The sequence below is a fragment of the Gopherus evgoodei genome, chromosome 6 (assembly GCF_007399415.2).
Source record: "Gopherus evgoodei ecotype Sinaloan lineage chromosome 6, rGopEvg1_v1.p, whole genome shotgun sequence".
NCBI lineage: Eukaryota > Metazoa > Chordata > Testudines > Testudinidae > Gopherus > Gopherus evgoodei.
In genome coordinates this window covers 62,830,073-62,850,059 of record NC_044327.1, presented here as the reverse complement: position 1 = coordinate 62,850,059, position 19,987 = coordinate 62,830,073, and the positions used below count along the sequence as shown (strand labels likewise).

General features: G+C 42.2%; 1 protein-coding gene across 3 annotated transcripts in view; it reads right to left on the bottom strand.

The window, feature by feature from the left end:
- Positions 1-10,315, bottom strand: part of SEMA6A (semaphorin 6A) — a 133,445-nt gene extending 123,130 nt beyond the window's left edge. For all 3 annotated transcript variants that reach the window (XM_030566537.1, XM_030566538.1, XM_030566540.1), the window contains exon 1: positions 9,772-10,315. The gene's annotated coding sequence lies outside the window, so the exon portion shown is untranslated. The remainder of the gene's footprint in view (positions 1-9,771) is intronic.
- Between the last annotated feature and the right edge of the window lie 9,672 nt (positions 10,316-19,987).

Genomic DNA, 19,987 nt, shown 5'->3' with positions numbered 1-19,987 from the left:
AACCTGTGGAACTCTTTGCCAAGGGATGTAGTGATGGTCAAACCTATAACAGGGTTGAAAAAGAATTATATAAGGTCATGGAGGATAGGTCCATCAATGGCTATAAGCCAGGATGGACAGTGATGCAACACCATGGTCTGAGTGTCCCTAGCCTGTTTGCCAGAAGCTGGGAGTGAGCAACAGGATGGATCACTTGATGATTGCCTGTTCTGTTCATTTCCTCCGAAGCACCTGGCATTGGCCACTGTCAGAAGAGAGGACACTGGACTAGATGGACCAGCGGTCTGACCCAATATGGCCGTTCTTATGTAGTTGTGAAGAAGAAGTGGGGAGACATTACTCCTTCTTAAGCTTCTGCACAGGGCCACAGTCCAAATCAGAATTTGGCCCATTAGGACTACTCACAGAGTAAGAGACTACTCTGTATGAATAAGGGTGGCAGAACATGCTGCATAATGTTGTTGAAATCCAGTACTTATTAGGAAATATACTTTAATTCTCTTCATGCAGTGTGTTTTCTTTCCTTGATGAGATTCTTGGATTCAATGTTACAATATTACAGTTTCACTACAAAGAGATGTGTACACATTCTTTAGTTGCCCAACCTCAAATCAATCGTATGCTTTATTAAATTGAAAATATACTCAGGGACCAATCCTGGGGAGCTTTGCCTCTGACTTCAATAGGAATAGGACTGGGCACACTGTACATACAAAGACAATACAATTGTAGTTAACTTGCTGCTTAAAACAATACTTTGAAGTAACATAACTTCAGATATGACTATGCTTTGGAGGCACAAAAATATGTAATCAAAAATTGTTAATTAAGGTTATTTCAACTCCAAATTATATATGACTATCATCCCCACAAAAGAGCTGCTTTCCTTAAAGCTGCATGAACAATACCTTGTCTAACCTAGTGCAAACAGTCTTTACTGCCTTTGAGCTGAAGTATTTTTTCATTAATATCAGTTTGCTTTTGAAACCACCTACTCTTATCCATAAGGGAAATGTAAAGTGACCAGGGCATATCCATTTAAAGTGTTAAATCATCAAGCTACCACAATGATGGATACACTAACACGTTTTCTTTGTTTAATGGAAAAGATTTGGGGGGCTAATTTCAGCATAAGGGAAAGTCATGCCCCAGGATCAAAAACTTCTGTGTCACTTAAAAGTACAAAACTTCACTATATGGATTTCTGGGCCCAGAAATCTGCAGAAGCTAACAGCAATTAAAGCCTTGTTATCCCCTCTAATTTACTTTCAATTGTTGGACTTTGAAATCAGTCATTTCGTATAATTCATGAAGGAGGGTTATGTATAGTAGGCACATGTACTAAAACTATTTGTGGATCTTTTCGGAAAATTGATAAGCTGGTGAAGTGAAATCCCAAACTGAAGCTCTGAAGCTCATCTCTGAATGAAAGCTAGCCATTTTACAGTAAAAAGGGGCTAATTTTTCAGATTAGTTCCATTTATAATGAAGTCAAGCTTTCTTTAATCTCACTGCACAGCCTTCAGTATGATATCCTGCTTAATATGAATTTTACAGGGAAAATACTGGTCAAGTTTATCTACATGGGAATCAAATTGCATTATTAAAACTGGAGGGAAGCACTTGATTCCTGTTTGAGAAACTGGAAATAAAACTGAACAGAAATGAGATTTAAGAATCTGCTAAAATCAAATGGTTCATTCCTTCTCATGCTGAAGTCAATGGAAATTTTGCTTCAGTGGGAAGACAGGCAGATCCATAATTTGCTCACCAAAAGAAAGCTGTGCAGTATTTTATATCATATGTGACAGACACAAATAATTAAACAGAGTGAGAAATGCATATTGTGCTATAGTTAGTGTTTCTTACTATAACAGTTTACCAGTCTACCACTTTCCCCCTCACTGTCAAACATGACACCATTTCACAGGTGAGCTATTAGCATCTATTTCTAGTTCTGCCTATACAAAGCTACAAATGTTTTAATATTATAATTAAAAACAGATACTACAACCTTAAAGAAAAGTAAATGTTTGTTCTCATACAGTGCTGAATGAGAACTAGTTCTGGATGCCAAAAGTTTACTTCCTTTTTTCCCTGCTGAATAACTCAAATGGCCACTGTAGCCCATAAAATGTTCCTCACTGTGAACAAAGACCTCCCTCCTCAAAAAGGAAAGGTTAAATTAAACTAATAATGATGGAAACTAAACAAATGTTTACTCTGTCAAAAACATGATGTCATGTACCTAGGCACAAGAACTTCTAAAACAGATTACCTGGACTGCTTAGTAAACCCTAAATGCCCTAATTTACCCAACCATTTATCAACAGTCCTAATGAAAAGCCTTTTCTGCTCTTGCAATAGATAAAAAGTAGCCTTAGTCTCTGAACTGTACATTTTTAACAGCAAGACTTAGCAAGAAGCAAATCCTGAGATTAAAAAAATCAGCTGGATGTTCAAATAACAAGGTCCAGAGAGACATATCTAGGAGTTGCCTCTTTTAATCCAACACTGAATTATGTTGGAAGCTGTTTTCTATTCTTTTAGAGCTCTACTACTGCCAAAATAACTGCAAGGTTTGCAAGTCCTAGTATATCTCAAGCCTTTCCCAAGGCACCCCAACACTATCTGAGACACTGAAACTATGGCAACCGAATAAGAAAGTAGCTTCCATGATTAATAGATGAAGGTCCCAGCGACAGTGTCTAGGTAGGCCATAATTCAAGAAAGCAGGAGAAATTAGCATAGAATCCATCTCAAACTACCAATAAAAAGTAGATTTTGATAGGAGAACAAAAGCCCAGTTTTGTTGATGCCTAAGTCCAAAACATTGTTTAGATGCTTATTTATATCACACTGAAAAGATAAGTGTCTCCCATACAAGTGACAGATAATCCACCAGAGTGATGAAGGGAACAATACAGACAATTTCCTACGTGGATGTTTCAAAGCCAAATGCAAGCATATCTAATATTGGAATCATCCAATTGAGGCTGCATGGCTGGGTATAAAGAAGTAGGAGTAATGTTTGCTGGGGTTGGGAATATGTTGGGATACAGTTTTCCCCACTATGTTTGGGATTCATAAGAAGTACATTCCTCTTCATCAGCAGCATCAGGATACTCATTTTCACTGCTGGAGGCCAGTGGTTACTACAACACTGATGAAAGGCCTGGAACACTTATAAAAATGCATAATCAATAAGTAAGTCACTATCCCCACCAGGAAAACTTCTGATACATATCCTCTATTCATTGGTCTGAGGGTACCCTAAAAATCCCGTAACAAAAAACACTCTTAACTTTCTTCTGCTTCCATAAACATTTGGTTTCCACTGAAGGCAATTAGATATAGAAACCACATATGTATTGGAACATACTTTCTTTTTAACCTACCACTAAGGGCACAATTTTGCACTCCTTCATGCAGGCAAAAATCCTATTAATTTCCAATATGGCATGAACATTTAACAAATATTTTTGCAGAAATCCCCTCAGTAGCAGTTTTGTTTGATAACCACAGAAAAGAAATAGGAGAAGGCAGCACATTAAACATGAATTCCAAGTAGCTATATACAGTATTTTAGAGCAGAAATAGCTATTACTAACAATACTTTAAAAAAAAAAAAAGGTCATCATGAATCCAATGAATTACCATATGTCTTCACTTTGAGATACAGCAACTGGCAGTTCTGTTAATAGCTAGTTTATCTATTTCATTCTGCATCTCTGTTTCAACCACTACAGATATATTCTGGGAACTGAAAAAAATCCTTTCATAAAAGAAAATCACTGTGTTTCACACACATCATTACCTACCCCTCTTTTTAGCTGATAAATAACTATAATTCCAAACTGTGGAAGGCTATGGAAGACTGAACTTTCATGGGGTTTCACAGTTGAATTATGGGACAATGTGGTTCTGGTTCTTTTCTAGTTGTTCTTGGTTTTTTTAAAGTTGTTTTCATAAAGTGATACCTATTTCAAATTGTAAAATTATGCCTTGAGTCAAACTCTAAATTTCAAAAGACATTAGGTTAGCAGCCTTATTTCTGTTCATCTGGTGCACAAAAGCCAAAAATTTGTTGATTTTGTGTGGGGGAAGGAAGTGGGATATTTCCTATGTGTCTCTTCCCTTCTCTATTTCCTGTGGCCCCTTCATTAACCATTAGCAGCTTTTCAGCTTCTGAAATGTAAAAAATAATGAGTCCTTCTATGGATATTTTTTAAAATAAACTACGACTTTCTGAACGATTGATTTCTTAGCTGTACATCTTTACTTTTAAAGTTATTTTCATTTCCCCTGTTGCTTTGACCCTTTCAGAGCTCACTGTTGCTAAAAAGCAACAGGCAAGATCAGTTTGTGGTTTGGAGATTTTCAGAAGAAATTTAGGATCTGCAATAAATAGCAATTCAGTAAGAGGGACTCTTCCCTCTAAGTGCTATATCAATATCCCAGCTTTGTGCTTGGATAATCTACCAGTGCCACTCTTTGGATGAGCCCTAAACCAAGTTCTTGAGCACTTATGATAATTAAATATCCCCCAAAACTGTAAATTTCAGTGCTCAATTATTTCCACCATCTAGAATATTGATTTAGTTGATAAAATAGATTTGTGCATCATAAGAAAAGGAGAGATGTTAATTCTGGTGCCAGACCAAATTCCAACTGGAAATTAAGTTCTGCTTGTCCAAGGTTGCAAACAACTTGGGGTAATCAATTATTTGTTGTCAGGGTCCAAATTTCTTGGTCAAGGTATAGTCAAGGTCCAGACATCAGAAAAAGTAATACAAAAAATAACAATTATGATAATAGTAAGTAAATACTGTAAAAAGATTTTGTGGTCTATTCAAAAGTATCTGGTGGTCCAGATTTGGCCCCAGGTCTGCCTATTGACTACCGGCTGACTTTACGCTTATGTGTGGCCCCACTGAGATCAAGTAAAGTTATTCACCAGCCTAAGAGTTCACAGATCAAGACCCAATTTTCTCTGCTTCCTATCCTAACAGTTGTGTGCTATTGAACAACAATTCTACTCTGTACCAGAAGTGGTCACATTTCATTGTCAAAGTGATCTCCATATATTTCTTACCCACCTCATTGTAATGCTATGGGGGATAACTGGTTAATGGTTGTAAAATGCTTTAAGAATCACCTGGTGTGCTGGTAGGTGTAAGAGGGAATTAAAAGACATGGAGTTCAGCACAATTTATTACGGACCTGACTCTGACCTCACTCATATCAGACCATTGATACAGAGCTCCAGGGCCAAATTAGCATTAAGGGTTTCATACTGCAAGGATGTGCTCAGCACCTCACTATATCAGGCCCTGACTATGAACCATTTCTTACCATAGGATAGAATTTCTAGTGTAGGGACTTAATCCTGCAAACTCTTGCTCACCAGAGTAATCCCTTCTTACATGATCCCATTTTACTTTAATGAAACTACTCAGAGGAGCAAGGATTATTCATGTGAGTCAGCTTTTGAAGATCCAGCTCTGGAACTGACATTACTAGTGAGGTCACATGGAAAAAAAGGTAAAAGAGAGCAGTATCTGTACCTATTTAGGAATATAAGATTTCTATGTTAGTATGATTAGCCTCTCTCTCTAAATACGGTTTGCCAAAATATATAAAAATATATCAGAATGAATATTACTTTCCAGATTTTACTCTAGTTTGTTTTGAGCATTTTATTATAATGTATGGCAGCCATGTACTATACACAAAACATTTGTTTGGGTAGAATAACAATGTGTTCCTGCAAACACGTAGGTTGCAACCCATGTGTTATCTCAGGCCAATTTAATCCTAAAACATTTTATTTCTTTCTTCTTTGTAAACCGTGTGAAATCCTTTCAGATGTATTTATGTATGGCTCTTCTCGCTCTTTAACACAAGATGACAAATTTCCCCTTTCCTTACAAAAACACTCACACAAACAGGTTCACAATCACCTATTTCCTTTTTAATGCAAACAGTTCTATTTTGGATTTATCACAGGTCATTAATTTGCTCCTTTTTTAAAAAAAATCAATGAATCAATGAAAGCAGCTCCTTATCTCTATCCTCTGCTACCTATTTCTTCTGACTCCAATTGCCATAGCTGCCCTCCTCAAATTACAAACATTAAAAAAGGGGCCATAGCTACCATCTACTATTATCTTCAAGTAGTTAAGACATGTTAAATACACATGTTCCTAGTAAATTTTAGTGCCCAATTATTCCCCGCCTTCAGGAGTATTGGTTTAGCTGATAAAGTAGATTTTGCCATCATAAGAAAAATATACAGTTCTAATGTAAACTAACTGAGAATATGCAGAACATCTGTGACCATATGAGTCTTTTCACTCAAACTATTCACTCATGTTTCATATCTTCTTTGACTCCTATTATATAAAAAGCAAATGTAGCAAATATCTTGTATTGCATGAAATTAATTATTCTTAAAAAAAACAACAAAAAACCACCAGTTTATCATTTACAGAGGTAAGGCTGGATCCTGCAGTCCCTTGACTAAACTTCCATTGAAGTCAGTAGAAGATTTTCCTGAACAAGAGTATAGAATTGCACCCATATTTTTTGTCTGGTTTTATACAAGAATACTTCCTTTGTCTTATTGTCTTTGGGTCTTTTATAAATGGTTATCAATATAAAAATGGGATGTTTTATATTCTAAAGAAAACTATAAACAGAGAAACACATTGGCACTGTAGGTGGTTTGGGGAGTTTATTACTCATGCTAGTAGTTCCATTCAAAGTCCTGGGGGACTACTACTGTAAGGAAGGGCTTGCTGGCAATGGCCCACTTTTCTTCAAAATATGCTGGCCAGCCCCATTAACCAAAACAAGGTCATTTGTCTTTTTCATTATTTTTTCTGAAATCCACAAATCAATCTCTAAAAACTGTAATATTTATGCACATCTTAAACCAGTCAAATAATCTGGGCAAGAGCTGTATTAAGGGCCTGATCCTGCAAGCGTTGCTTCTGCAAGTAATTTTTACTCACTGGAAGAGTCCTATTGAAGTCAATGAATTTACTCATGTGAGTAAGGATTACTCACATGAGGAATGACTGCAGAATGGGGCCCAGAGTAAATAAGAATGTGTAAACCAAACTCGCACAGTCATTGAAATCGTTTTTTACAAAGACAGAAAAATAGCTGGAGACATGATTTTGCCCCTATATTTAAGGTTGGGTTAATAATTAATATTAGTTCTGGTTTATATTAAGCAGGAGTTATCAGGGTGTATTTCAAATAATACCATACTATATGTGGACCAGAGATAGAAAGTATCTGGGATGATTTAACTCTCCTGTTATGTATTTACAGACCCAAACATGCCCCCATTAGGAATTTGCATTTTTTATTTATAACCAAGTTAATTAAAGCCACTATTTCTGTATCTGCAATGAACTTCATGCTCTTCATTCTGCATCAATTTTAAAGAGGTCTGAAAATGCATAAACATTGGCATAAGTATGTAGGTTTACAAACATACTTAAAGACCAGCAATTATCTTGGAAAGAAAAAAGAGAAGAACAAATTTCCTTCTAAACAAGTGGTCAAGCAGACATGTAGGAAGAACCCAATAATTACTATATTATAACTAGCCATTAAATAGTCACTCGTGAGAAATTATTTGACTATGGTTAAAAAGCCCTACTGCCTTAACTTTGTCAAAGCTGCTGGGAGCCTAGCTTCAAAGGAACAGGGAAAGCTGTGTTTTTTACATTTAACCCTTCCTTTGGATGTCAGTCATCAGCACCAGTTTCCCCTCCTCTCATCACAAGCAAAATTAGTTGGAAGCAAAGCAAAAATCTTTGGCACAGAGCGCTCCGTGCAGCCCAAACCAGATGCCTTTTTACACTTCCAAACTTTCACTAACATTTCCCGGGCCACGAGAATGCCCCAAATGGCTTCACTGGCCCCGGAGCCAACAATCCCCTGACCCAGATTGATTTATCTAATAATTGTTACTTCCGTAATTGCTTGTAGGAGAGCAGCAGTCACCAACCAGCTCTCAACCTTCCCCCTTCTCCTAGGCTGTCTCAGTTCTGCTCCACTTTTCCAATACACCAGCAGGCAGGAAAACAACTCATGGGGATTTGCAGGCTCAGACTCCCACTTTCGCTCATGCAAATTCACAGCCAGAGCACTTAATGCACATTACTCTCAACTGAGAGCTTTTCATGCTCCTGCGCGCGCGCACACACACACACACACACAAAATCCTCCCACCAGCAGCATCCTCCCTGCCACTATCATCCCCCTCCGCCCCCTGCTGCTGGCTGGGATTTCGGTGGTGAGAGTGGCGGAAAGCCCTCTGGCCCCTTCAGATCGAACACCTTCTGTCTGAAATAGCTCGGAGGGCGAGAGGGCCAGGACGGTTCCTTCTCTTCTTACTCCCTACAGCAGGGAGCCCCCCCCTCGCCTCGCCTCCCCTTCCCTTTCCCCCGCCTTGTATTTTTCACCCAGGCAGCACTTTTAGGAGGGAGCTCGGAACAAACACTCCATTGTGCGATCCAGGCCTGTTATTCCCTTTTAGACAAACTTTGCCATGGGGTTGCCTGGTTCCCCGGGGCCTGAAGGGTCGGGGGGGGGGGAACGACACACTGGGGGAGCAGTAGGGCAAGGAAAGGGCGAGGACTTTGGTTTCCCACAGGACCGTGTTGTCGCTCCCTCATGCGCGGGTCAGTGCAGACAGTTGGCAAGAGGGGGTCAGCCCGTAGCCCCTCCAGTGCGGCTGGCAGGCCCGTGGGGGAGGGAGTGCCTGAGCCGCCCCCACCCCGGTGCCAGAGGAGCTGACAGCAGCGGCGAGAGGGGGCGGGGAACAGTCCTGCCCGAGAGCCATCCTTCGCGCGGAGCCGTCTGGCGCTGCTGCGGGGAGTCAGCCCCTGGTGCTCCCGACACATACACGCACCCCAGCTAGCAGTGGGGGGCAGCGCCAGAGCCTCCCCCGCTCCCTGCTGGCAAAGCAATGACAGGAGCCCGCGGCTGAGAGGGGGAGATCAGCCCGGAGCGCCAGCTCCACGCTAGCGAACAAAGCCAGGCAGCAGGGCACATCCACACCCAGGGACCGGCATGGGCACGGGGGGCGCGGGGCAGAGCGTGTGGGGCTCCCAGCCAGTAGGAGGCTCCTTTGTTCCGCACCCAGCGCCCCGTCAATAACAGCAGCTCAGGTTAAAGAGCAGCGCCCAGGGATTACGCACGTGCAAGGCGCCCACATTGTCCCCGTAACAAAGACTCGCCAGCTCCCCCGTGACGCTCTGCAGCCCCGGGCTGAGCAGCTACAGGCGGGGGCTGGGAGCCCCAGAGCCCGGTCCCGGCCCGCTTTGGATCTCTCACACGGGGCGCCCCGCACCGCAGGCAGCGCGCACGCCCAGCGGCGGGGGAAAGCAGCCCGGCTCCGCGTCCGCTGCGACCAAGTGGGGCTGAGCGAGGACATACGCGTTCAGCCCCGCTAGCGCCCGAGCCCGGGAGGGACGCCCCTGTTTGCCAGCGGGCTGAGCAGCCAGACTGATAAAAAAGGCAGCCCAAGCCGCAAGCTGACCAGGCAGGGGCAGCCGCACAACGTGTTCTAGGGCAGGCGGCTCTCCCCCGCCTTTCCGAAGCGCTGCTGAGCTAGAAACCAGCAGCCGACCTTAACCACACACCGAACACGCTCCTCCCGGACCCGCCAGTGCAAACCAGGAGGAGCGAGCCTTCCTTTGCAAGCAACCCAAAGGATTAGATATAGATATGGAGAGGGGAGTACTGTACCTTTTCGGTGCATGTATCTAGGCAGCTAGAGGACAGAACTAGCTGATGTAGTGTCCCATTTAGTAATCCATTTAAAGGGATCTCTCTGGGAAACTGGATCCACTCTCTCCTTTGCAATCCTTTGTTATTACTACATGTGTGCTTCTTTGGGGGATGGGATGTTTAATATTGCTACTTTCTGGAATGCAAATGCAATTTGCTCATTTCCAATGACGGGAGAGAAAAGGGGGAAGAGGAAAAAAGGTTTAGCAACTCCTCTCCAAACCCAAATTCCACTAGGATCCCACTCCAGGAAGTCCCCTTCAGTCGAATCTTAGGAGATAAGTCATTTCAGGGTCTTGTCCTGCTCCCTTTCTACCAAAAGTGCGCCAGGTGTAGAGGCTGCTTCAGGAAAACTCCTAGGCAGGCGGCACTCTGTGCGCCACGGCAGAAAAGCGCGGTTGCTTTAGCCCAAAGCTCCTGGTCATTGAACTGTGTTTGTAGAGGAGTTCAGAGCAACCTCTCTCCTTGTGCCCTGCCTTTCTTCCCACTGCTAGTCTCCGAGTCCCAACTCCTCTGTCAGAGGAAGGCAGCTTCTCTGCGGGTGGAGTGAAATCCCGGACTGGATGTCTCCAGATGGACTCACTTGATTCCGCCCACCCTTCCTCTCCAGTCCCTTGCTATACCGAACAAGGATGAGCATGTGCAATGGGTAGGGGATAGGGTGAGAGCATGGCCAGTTTCCAAGTGGATATTCCTTCTCTCGCCCCCCCCCTTCGACGTATACAAACAAGAAGATAACGAAAGTGAAGAGCTGAAAAAGCCCTTACCCCATATACAGTATTTATGTACAGTACTGTTTGTAATCAGGACTGGGGATGAAGCAGTGACGAGAGAAGTATTACTGATGCCTGAAGCAAAAAAAAGGCAAGGAAGAAGTGCTCCAGGAGACGAGATACAAGGATTTGCTCATCGATTTTCTAAAATGAAAAAGTTTTAAAGGATGAGGGTAAGTGAATTGTTAAGACTTTCTAATTCTGAGAACTGTTGAGTGCTCAAATCCTAGAGTAATGAACATCCTACACACAAAGCAAATTGACTAGAAGATATATTTTCACATATATTTTACATATATTTACATAAGTGTTCAGTACATAGTATTCTTATACAAATACATAGATATAACAGCTCTTGAAAGAAAAATATGCCAAGAATAAACTAACAGAACTAAAATAGTCTGAACATTCTGCTTGAAATTTTGTATTTACATGCAATGAGAAAATTTGTATTTAAATCCTTCAAAGTGAATGTAGTGCCAATAAAAAATCCCCAATAAAAATACCTACACAAGCACATTTTAAATAGTTGATTTATTTTATACAGGTGCATGAAGAGAGGAAAAGAGATAGCCTTTCTTCTACAAACATTAACTTGCCAAGACACAGCCTTCATCCATTGCCCGCGTTAAAAGAGACTTTTTTAAAAAGAAAACTTGCCAAAGGCCAATACATCCTCACTCCTCTCCATTCCCAAGGCATATCCTTATTTCTACCCCATATGTATATGCTTAGGTCTACCTCAGATTTGTACTGAGTGAGGCAACTATAAATGCTGGCAATCGAAATTTTCCACCACCGCGATTGTTCACTAAAGCAGTTTTCCATACCACTAGCAATGTTTCGTTTTAAGAGAAAGCAGCAGCAAAAGAGCAGAAGGAGAGAGCTGAAAAGATGAAAATAAAAAAGGGCCCGGAGACAAAAACAAATCAGAAGCCTCAGGTGGTCTAACTTGCACCTTTGAAACCAAGTGCCACTGCGTATGTACACAAATTACACAGCATATGCCTATATTATAACTACAGTCTCTGTGTGTATCTCAGATTATAAGATTAAGAACATGCACGCAAACAATAGCTCTATCTAGCTTAGAGGGGTTTAGCCTTGGGAGAAAGACGTCTCAGAGCTCTCTCTTGCGGTTTTCCCTGTGTGCCAGACGGGGCCGCTGCACTAATTCGCCTGGGCAAACAATGCGAGGCTTGATTAAATTTGCAAAGTTGCTGTCTGATCCGGCTTTCTCTGAAGGCGATGGCAACCTCCCCCCCCCCCCAACTTTGGTGGCAGCAGGATCGGACGTCTGAGTTGCGCACGTATTAGCATAGCGGGAGCTCCCCTGCCTCCTGTCATGCTAGTGCAGTACTGTGGCGCACCTCTCAGCTGCGTGTTCAGTTTGTGTGCGCAGATACACAGACACAGCTCCTCCAGCTCCAATCTGTAGATAGACCCATGCTACGTATGTCTCTAGCTACCGCTATACAGTTTCCACAACGCATGTTATATGGAGAAGTATCCCATTCTATTGTGTAACCTCCTAATCGCATTTTACTGACATTACACATTCACGGGTGGCACTAATCCGAAGTACCATGATGCCATCCGTCCGATGACCCTCTAGGGAAACGGGGCTGGTCGGGTTTAGCAGATCAGTCCCAGTTGTCTTCCCCACCCCACCAATCCCAGTTTGTTAGCTGCTGGCTGGCTTAATCCGTCCGTGTCTCAGAGCAAGAACAGAGCTAATAAAATTAACTCTCCGGTTTCCCATCCCCCGCCCAGCAGCCCTGTTGCTGCCGCTGCCGCCGCTGCCAGTCAATGCTGCTACTCCGACGACTGGCAGCACTAGCGCCCCCCAGGCTCAGGTGCGGCGAAGGAACAGTGCACCCTGCCTTTCACTCTTGGCTCCAGCAGCAGCAGCAGCAGCCGCCGCCCCAGCACCACACTCTGCGGCTGATTTACACGTTAATTGTGTGTGGGAAAAAGTTCTTTAATTGCCAGAATTAGGCAGAGCAAACGGATTGTTTCACAGGCTGAACCAAATTAATTCCAGGTTTAGCTCCTTCCCTTAGAGAAACAAACAATTAAGCTGTCTTGTTTGCTCTATGGATATCGTTGAAATGGGAGACACGTTGCTTTGCTGGAGAGGGCGGGGTGGGGTTTTCTTTCGCAGGATGTATTTATTTTGAATATTAATGTTTATTTATTTTATTTCACAGAGTCGTTATAGGGAGAGGATATTTCTATTGACTTTTCTGCACAATCCAACCAATAATACACTGATTTATAATTGCTTCGTTTTCATAGCATATCACTAAAGAAAGCTGTGCCCCACCGCTCTGATTTTCCAAATCCCGCTGCATTACGATCCAATTAGACAGCTATCATTTTAAACCGTTTGGATTTCGATTATGAGATGCATGAAACTGTAGTGGAAGCCACGTGTAAATCTGCTCGCTTGGAGCTGTAATAAGACTCTTACCGGTGCCTTTCTGACAGCAAGCGAAAGAGCAGGGGGAATAAAAGCAAAAGATCCCCCATCCCCCTTTTGCTGATTTCAGCCTGTTCCTTCTCTGACTGCTGCCGCTAAAGCCTAGGGGCTATATGGTCAAAACCTGACGCTCACAGACAGGATTGACGTTCAGAGTGCTCAATTCCACTTCAATCAGTTGGTCTCCAGTTTGAAACAAAGCACTGCTTGGGACGTGGGAGGGATGCAAACCACAGTGGAGTCTCTTTACAGTGACTGAAGTGCAATTCAGCGCAGCACATGGAGACTTCTCAAGGATCTTAAATCTGGCTATAAAACATAACCTTTAAAGTCCTGGGAAGGAGCTAAACTATAACCTGAATTCATTTGGGGGGATGCAAGACCATCTCCTCTTGTCTTGATCTAACTAGTGTGCAAATGTTTCCTAACAGTACTTCTACTGTATCTGTGCCCCAGGAATAGATCCACAGAGCTGCTGTCCTTTCCCTTTCAATAATAATTCTACTGTACGGCATTGAATCGTTAGCTCCATTCACTTTTTATATCAAATTATTGTTTGGGAAATTAAAAAAATACTGGAGCAGAACAAGATAAAAATGTCAAAGATTAAACCACCTAGATCTGTAACTTAAAAAAATTAATAACAAAATTGCATATTTTCTTGAGGTCTTCAATTGTGTGGTATGGACCTTAATGTCTTCAATAATAATTTGCATCTCGCAGGTCTCAACTGACCCATGTTACAACAACAGCCTCAAGTAATTTCAAAACCAGATAAGTGAAATGATGGATTTACTATCTGGCCATGAGAAGCATGGCATTAAAATAATTACTTGTTTATGACAACTGTTTTTCTGCCTTTTACTTTTAGATAATGAAAGGACTGTTAGAAATTGGCTTTGCTGCGGTATTTGTTTTAGGATCTAAAGTTACACACAAACACATTCAATTTCTAGTTGTTAGATTACAAGGAAAAGGATTTTTCTGGTATCAAGAAAATTCCCCCACCCCCAGCCCTTCACAGTTTAAACTGAATATGTACTTAGAGTAATTTTCTAACCAAAGGAACAGAGACATTATATATTTTCTTTCTTTTCACTGGAAATTTAAAACAAGACCGCTCTGCACCAAGCAGAATAATTGCTGAGGATGGATAAATTTTAACTAAACAAAAACGTTACCCTAAATCTGAAATTAGAGAAACTGAACTGAACTAGTACAGTACCCATTATCTGGGTACCAAAGCCAATGTCAGGGATGAAGCCAGATGAATGGGACTTGATTTGACAGGACCCTAGCCCCACATCCCTAAAGTGGCACCAGACTAATATTATGCTTCTATAACTCACCAGAAATAGGGAAACTGAAAGACTATCTATTCAACAATATGCAACATTTAAATTAGATAATGTATTCCTTGGGAACCCAAAATTCCATTGACTTTCCTGGAAATTTGAAGGAGAAGCAGAACAAGATCCAGCCCAGACTATACACTTCATACTTTACCAAAATTTCAGAAATACTCTTACACTTGCTCTCCTCTTGTCAGAGTAAAAAAGACTCTCAACTGGATGGGTTTTTTTAAATCTAGGTTCTCATGAATATAGACCAGATTTTTGTATTTCAAAAGGCTTTGTAAGAAGAGGCAGCTGAGAAACCTATTTCCTTATTTAACAAACAACATTAGCAGTGAGAACTTATATTGTTTGAGCTCTTTTGCAAAACAGTTTCCTATCCAACTACTTTCTATCTGTTCCTTTCATTTCTATCCTTCCAATCTGCACTGATTCATTTCTCCTCTTCAAATCTCATTCAAAACTCCCTTTCTGCTTCAGCCTCTGAGACTCACCTTTCCTTTTTCTCCTTACTCTAACCTTCCATTCTCAGCTGACTAGAACCAGTCTGCAAAATTACCTATTTGCATCTTCACTGCTTCAAACATTTTAGCTCTTTCCTTTTACTTAACTCCATCTCTACTTCATTTTCACTTTTTCTCGGTACCCAACTCAGTGAAGTGTTCTTTCTCCTTTTCTCTTCTACCTCACTCTGCAAAGCATTTTGTGCTATTTTTAATAGTGTAACATCAGCCTTCACACTATCTGTATTTTGTGGTGGGGTCTGATTTTCTGAAAACTGAGTGACAAATTCTGCTCACCTTAATAAGTTAACTTGCTGGGCCTATGCATGTGAATATGAGAAGGAGGATTTGGCCCCATTAGCCTACTTTTTAATGTAGGGTAAAGGTATTGGCTAACTGCCACTTCACATGGCTAAATCCCAGAATCAGGCCACTAAGATTCACTAAACCCCTGCTCTGTTGTCCCAGAACCCAGTAGGTGCCAAAACTTGCTCAGCACCTAAATTTTTGCAGTAAGAGTTCCCTAGATGCTTATGTTACTGCCTCTGAGCACAGGCTGTACATGAGGCATCCAGACACTTAAAACCCAGAGTGATGCATAAACTGGGGAGAAGATAGGTATTCCACATAAATTGCCTGCAGAACCTAATCCTGTAAGCGCACCGAGACCTTGCCTACTGAATCACTCTCTATAGGTGAGCTTTGCACAAAATGGGGAGAGGAGGAGCTCCTTCCTAACTTTTAGCCAGTGGTTAGGGCACTCACCTGGGATGTGGGAGATGCCCAGGTCAAGTATCGCCTCCACCTGAGGAGATGGGATTGTGAACTAGAATCTACCACCTCTCAGGTGTGTTCCCAAACCACTGGGCTATGAGATATTTTGATGTAGGACACCCTAAATCTCTCCTGTTGAAGTTGCACTGTGGCTAACAAATAAAAAGTCACTGGAGCAGGGGGACTGGATCTCCCACTTCCCAGTTCTGGCTAAAGAGTCAGCATCATTCTCATACTCTGTCCCTCTCTCAGCTGATAACTTGAGGTGGCTGGCTAGAGCACTGAGTTGGAAGACTCAGGATCCAGTCCCCTTGCTCCAATAACTTTTCGTATTTATTATCCACAGTACAACAGCTTCAACAGGAGAGCGTGAGGGAGCCCCACATCAGAATATCCCCTAGCCCAAATGTTAGGGCATTCAACTGCAAGATAGCAGATTCCTGTTCAAATCCCATCTCTCTCTTAGCTGGAGGGGGAACTTGAACATGGGGTTCTCCCACGTCCCAAATAAGTGCCCTAACCACTGGGTCAAAATTCATGAGGGAGCTCCTAAATGCCAAGGCCAAAAGGGATCATTGTGATCATCTCGTCTGATCTTCTGTATAACACAGGCCATAGAATTACCCCAAAAAAATTTCTAGAGCAGATCTTTTAGAAAAACATCCAATCTTGATTTTAAAATTGTAAGTAATGGAGATTACACCATGATCCTTGGTAAATTAGTCCAATGGTTAATTACTCTCAGTGTCAAAAATGTACACCTTATTTCCAGTCTGAATTTGTTTAGCTTCAACTTCCAGCCATTAGATCGAGTTATAGCTTTCTCTGCTTCACTGAAGAGCTCATTATGAAATATTTGTTCTCCATGTAGACATTTATAGACTGTAATCTAGTCACCCTTTAACCTTCTCTTTGTTAAGCTAAATAGATTGAGCTCTTTTGGTATGTCTACACAGCAATTGATGCCACCCGACTCAGGCTTGCAGGGCTCAGGGACTGTTTAATTGTGATGTAGACATTCAGATTTGGCTAGAACCCAACCTCTAGGACCCTGCAAGGTGGAAGGGTTCCAGAGCCTAGGCTCTAGCCAAGCCTGAACATTTATGCTGCAATTAAACACATTCTTAGTCCGAGCCCCATGAGCCCAAGTCAGCTGGTATAGGCCAGTCGCAGGTGCCTAATTGTAGTGTAGATGTACCTGTTGAGTCTGTTGCCATAAGGCATGTTTTCTAATAGTTTAAGCACTCTTATGGCTGTTCTCTGAATCCTCTCAAATTATTGACATCCTTCTTGAATTGTGGGGACAAGATCTGGACCTAATATTCCAGCAGCAGTTGCACCAGAGCCAAATACTGAGATAAGATAACCTCTCTACTCAAACGATTCCCCTGTCTGTGCATTTCAGGGTCACATTAACCTCTTTTGCCCACAGCCTTACATTAGGAGCTCATGTTCAACTGGTTATCTACTATGACCCTCAAATCTTTTTCACAGTCACTGTTTCTCAGGACAGAGCCCCGTATCATAAGTATGGCTTACATTCTTTGTTCCTAGGTGTATACAGTGATAAAGTTCCTCCTCTACCTTAGTGGGTCCTGCACTTATTGGCAGATTTGCTCACCTCACAGACTCACACTGTGGGTCAGGAAACAGCCCAGAGACCTTCCCCTCTGGTAGAAATCACAGTCCAGGTCAATTCCTCTTGTGTTTGATCAGGAGTTGGTGGGCTCAGGTTGCCCCCAAACCTCCCATCTGCTCCAGGTTCCAACCCAGGGCCCTGTGAACTGCAGCTGTCTAGAGTGCCTCCTGCCTGGTACAGTCCTACAACAGCTACAGCTCCCTGGGCTACTTCCCCATGGCCTCCTCCCAACACCTTCTTTGTCCTCACCACCAGATCTTCCTCCTGATGTCTGATAATGGTTGTACTTCTCAGTCCTCCAGCAGTATGCCTACTCACTCTCAGCTTCTTGCACACCTCTTGTTCCCAGTTCCTCTCTCACACACTTCCTCTCCTCTGGCTCCTTTGGGATGACTGAAATGAGCCCTTTTATAGCATGAGAGGGGCCTTAATTAGAGTCAGGGACTTAACAGCCTCACCTGACTTTTAGCAGGTTAATTGGAGTCAGGGGTTCTCATTAGCCTGGAGCAGCCCCTGCTCTAGTCACTCAGGGAACAAAAAACTGCATATCCAGTGGCCAGTATATCTCCCTTCTACTACTCTGCTGTTCCCAACTGGCCTGGGTTTATCACAATATCTTTTCACTGTGCCACATTAAAATGCATATTGTTTGCTTGTGCCCTCTTTACCAAGTGAACCAGATTGCTCTGAATTACCACTCCCCCAGGCTTGTGTCATCTGCAAACTTTATCAGTGATGATTTTATGCTTTCTTCCAGGTCATTGATGAAAATGTTAAATAGCGTAGGGCCAAGAAGCGATCCTTGTGGAACCACACTAGAAGCAAACCTGCCTGATGATGTTTGTCCATTTACAATTACAGTTTGAGACCTATCGGTTAGCCAGTTGTTCATCCATTTAATATGTGCATGTTAATTTTATACTGCTCCTTCTTCTTCTTCCAAAAATGGCAGACGCGCCTAGCTCCAAAGAGGATTCCTGGCTGTGAATTGTTAGCAGGGGTAAGTGCCTATCTCCTTGATAAGTGTGGGGCTTAACACACACATCTGTGGTTGGCTCAAGTAGCTCAAGTGGCTAGTTTAGGAGGCTCCCTGCCTAGCATGCTAGCTTTTGTGAACTGTAGTCTAAGGCACCTGTCTCTCCCCATTCATTGTTCAGAAGCTTTGGTTCCTAATTCAGGCTATGATTTTCCAGGTGGCATTCTTTTGTGCATCCAGGCCAAGATAATGTTAAAGTTGGGAGATACATCTGTGTTAAAATGCAAGAATAGAGCACTGAACAAAAAGACATCTTAATATAGATATGTTTTTGTTCTTTTTCTTAATCTTACTGCAGCAAGGAAGCCCAAACTGTAAATATGATTTCTGTCAAGACAACATTGTTGAATGCCTAGCAAAGTAATTACTCCTACATAGAGAAGATAAGATCCTTCTGTTAATCTCATCAGAGGAATTCTCAAAATTCAACTGTATTTCAAGTATGTTTAAAAGCAGTTTGATATTAGATCAGTAGATAACCATTCCTGATCACATCATTGCTGGCAGGAAGAAAAAGCTCAGTAAATAGTTAACTTATGGGGTCCCGATCCTGAACTCCTTACTTGGGCAAGAAGTCAATGGACATTTTGCCTGAATAAGGGCTATAGAATGAAGCCCATGATTTAGGAGTTGTAAGCTTTCGACATATTTCAGATACATTGTAAGTGAACTGAAATCAGGGTGAGAGCAGGATGGCCCTGTGTGTTGTGCTTAAGGGAGAAATGTGGTTAGAAAGGCCGCACAATCCAAACCAGGAGAGCAGTGGCTCCCCAGAATGATATGTCCCCCCACCCCGGGAGCCCACAGAGAACCTCTCTGTGCTAACTCCATGCAACTGAGTCTGCACAGCTGTGGGGAATGATGGAAGGGAAGTAGGGCCAGGGAGCAGCTGTTTATGCCTTGGTCAACCAGTTGTATTTCTGCCAGAAAAATCAGCAGAAACTCATGCTATTGTAGGAGCAACAATAACTTTTCATCTGTGTCATATGCTTCCCATACAGGGGGAGTGGTGCACAGGCTTGGCCAAAGTAGGTAGTGGCAGCAGAGGTCCTGAGAAAGTCATGGATGGGGTCAGGAGAACAGAGTGACTTGTCCTCTTCACAAAGACTCCAGGTATCAGGAGCACAATATGGAAAAGAACTGTAGAATTTAATAGATGTTAAACCAGTAGAGTTTTATAGCTATTTAATAGGATTCTGCTATGAAATAACTCTAAAAATATATGGGTCAGATCCTCATTTGATATAAAGTGACATTATATGGACATCAGTGCAGCTTCCAAAATGACAGTCTTCACATGGTACTCCTGTTACATGTTATCCTGGCCCTTCCTTTTCAGATTTTATTTTATTTCAATTTTCTCAGGAATTTTAGTGTTTATGAACAAATAAATGAAAAATTAGTGAAAAACTTAACATCACACTTTACTGGATAAATATTGGGGGATGGGAGGACAAAAGAAAAGCAACAAGTAAAAATATTGAAAGTAAAACAGGTTAATGCTGGGCTGCTAACCATGCCTCTCTCCTTCTAGAGAAGGGGGTGTTCTGGCTCTTCTTTTTTTTAGGAATTGAGCACTGATTGTACACATATGCATATGAGTGCTTGTATA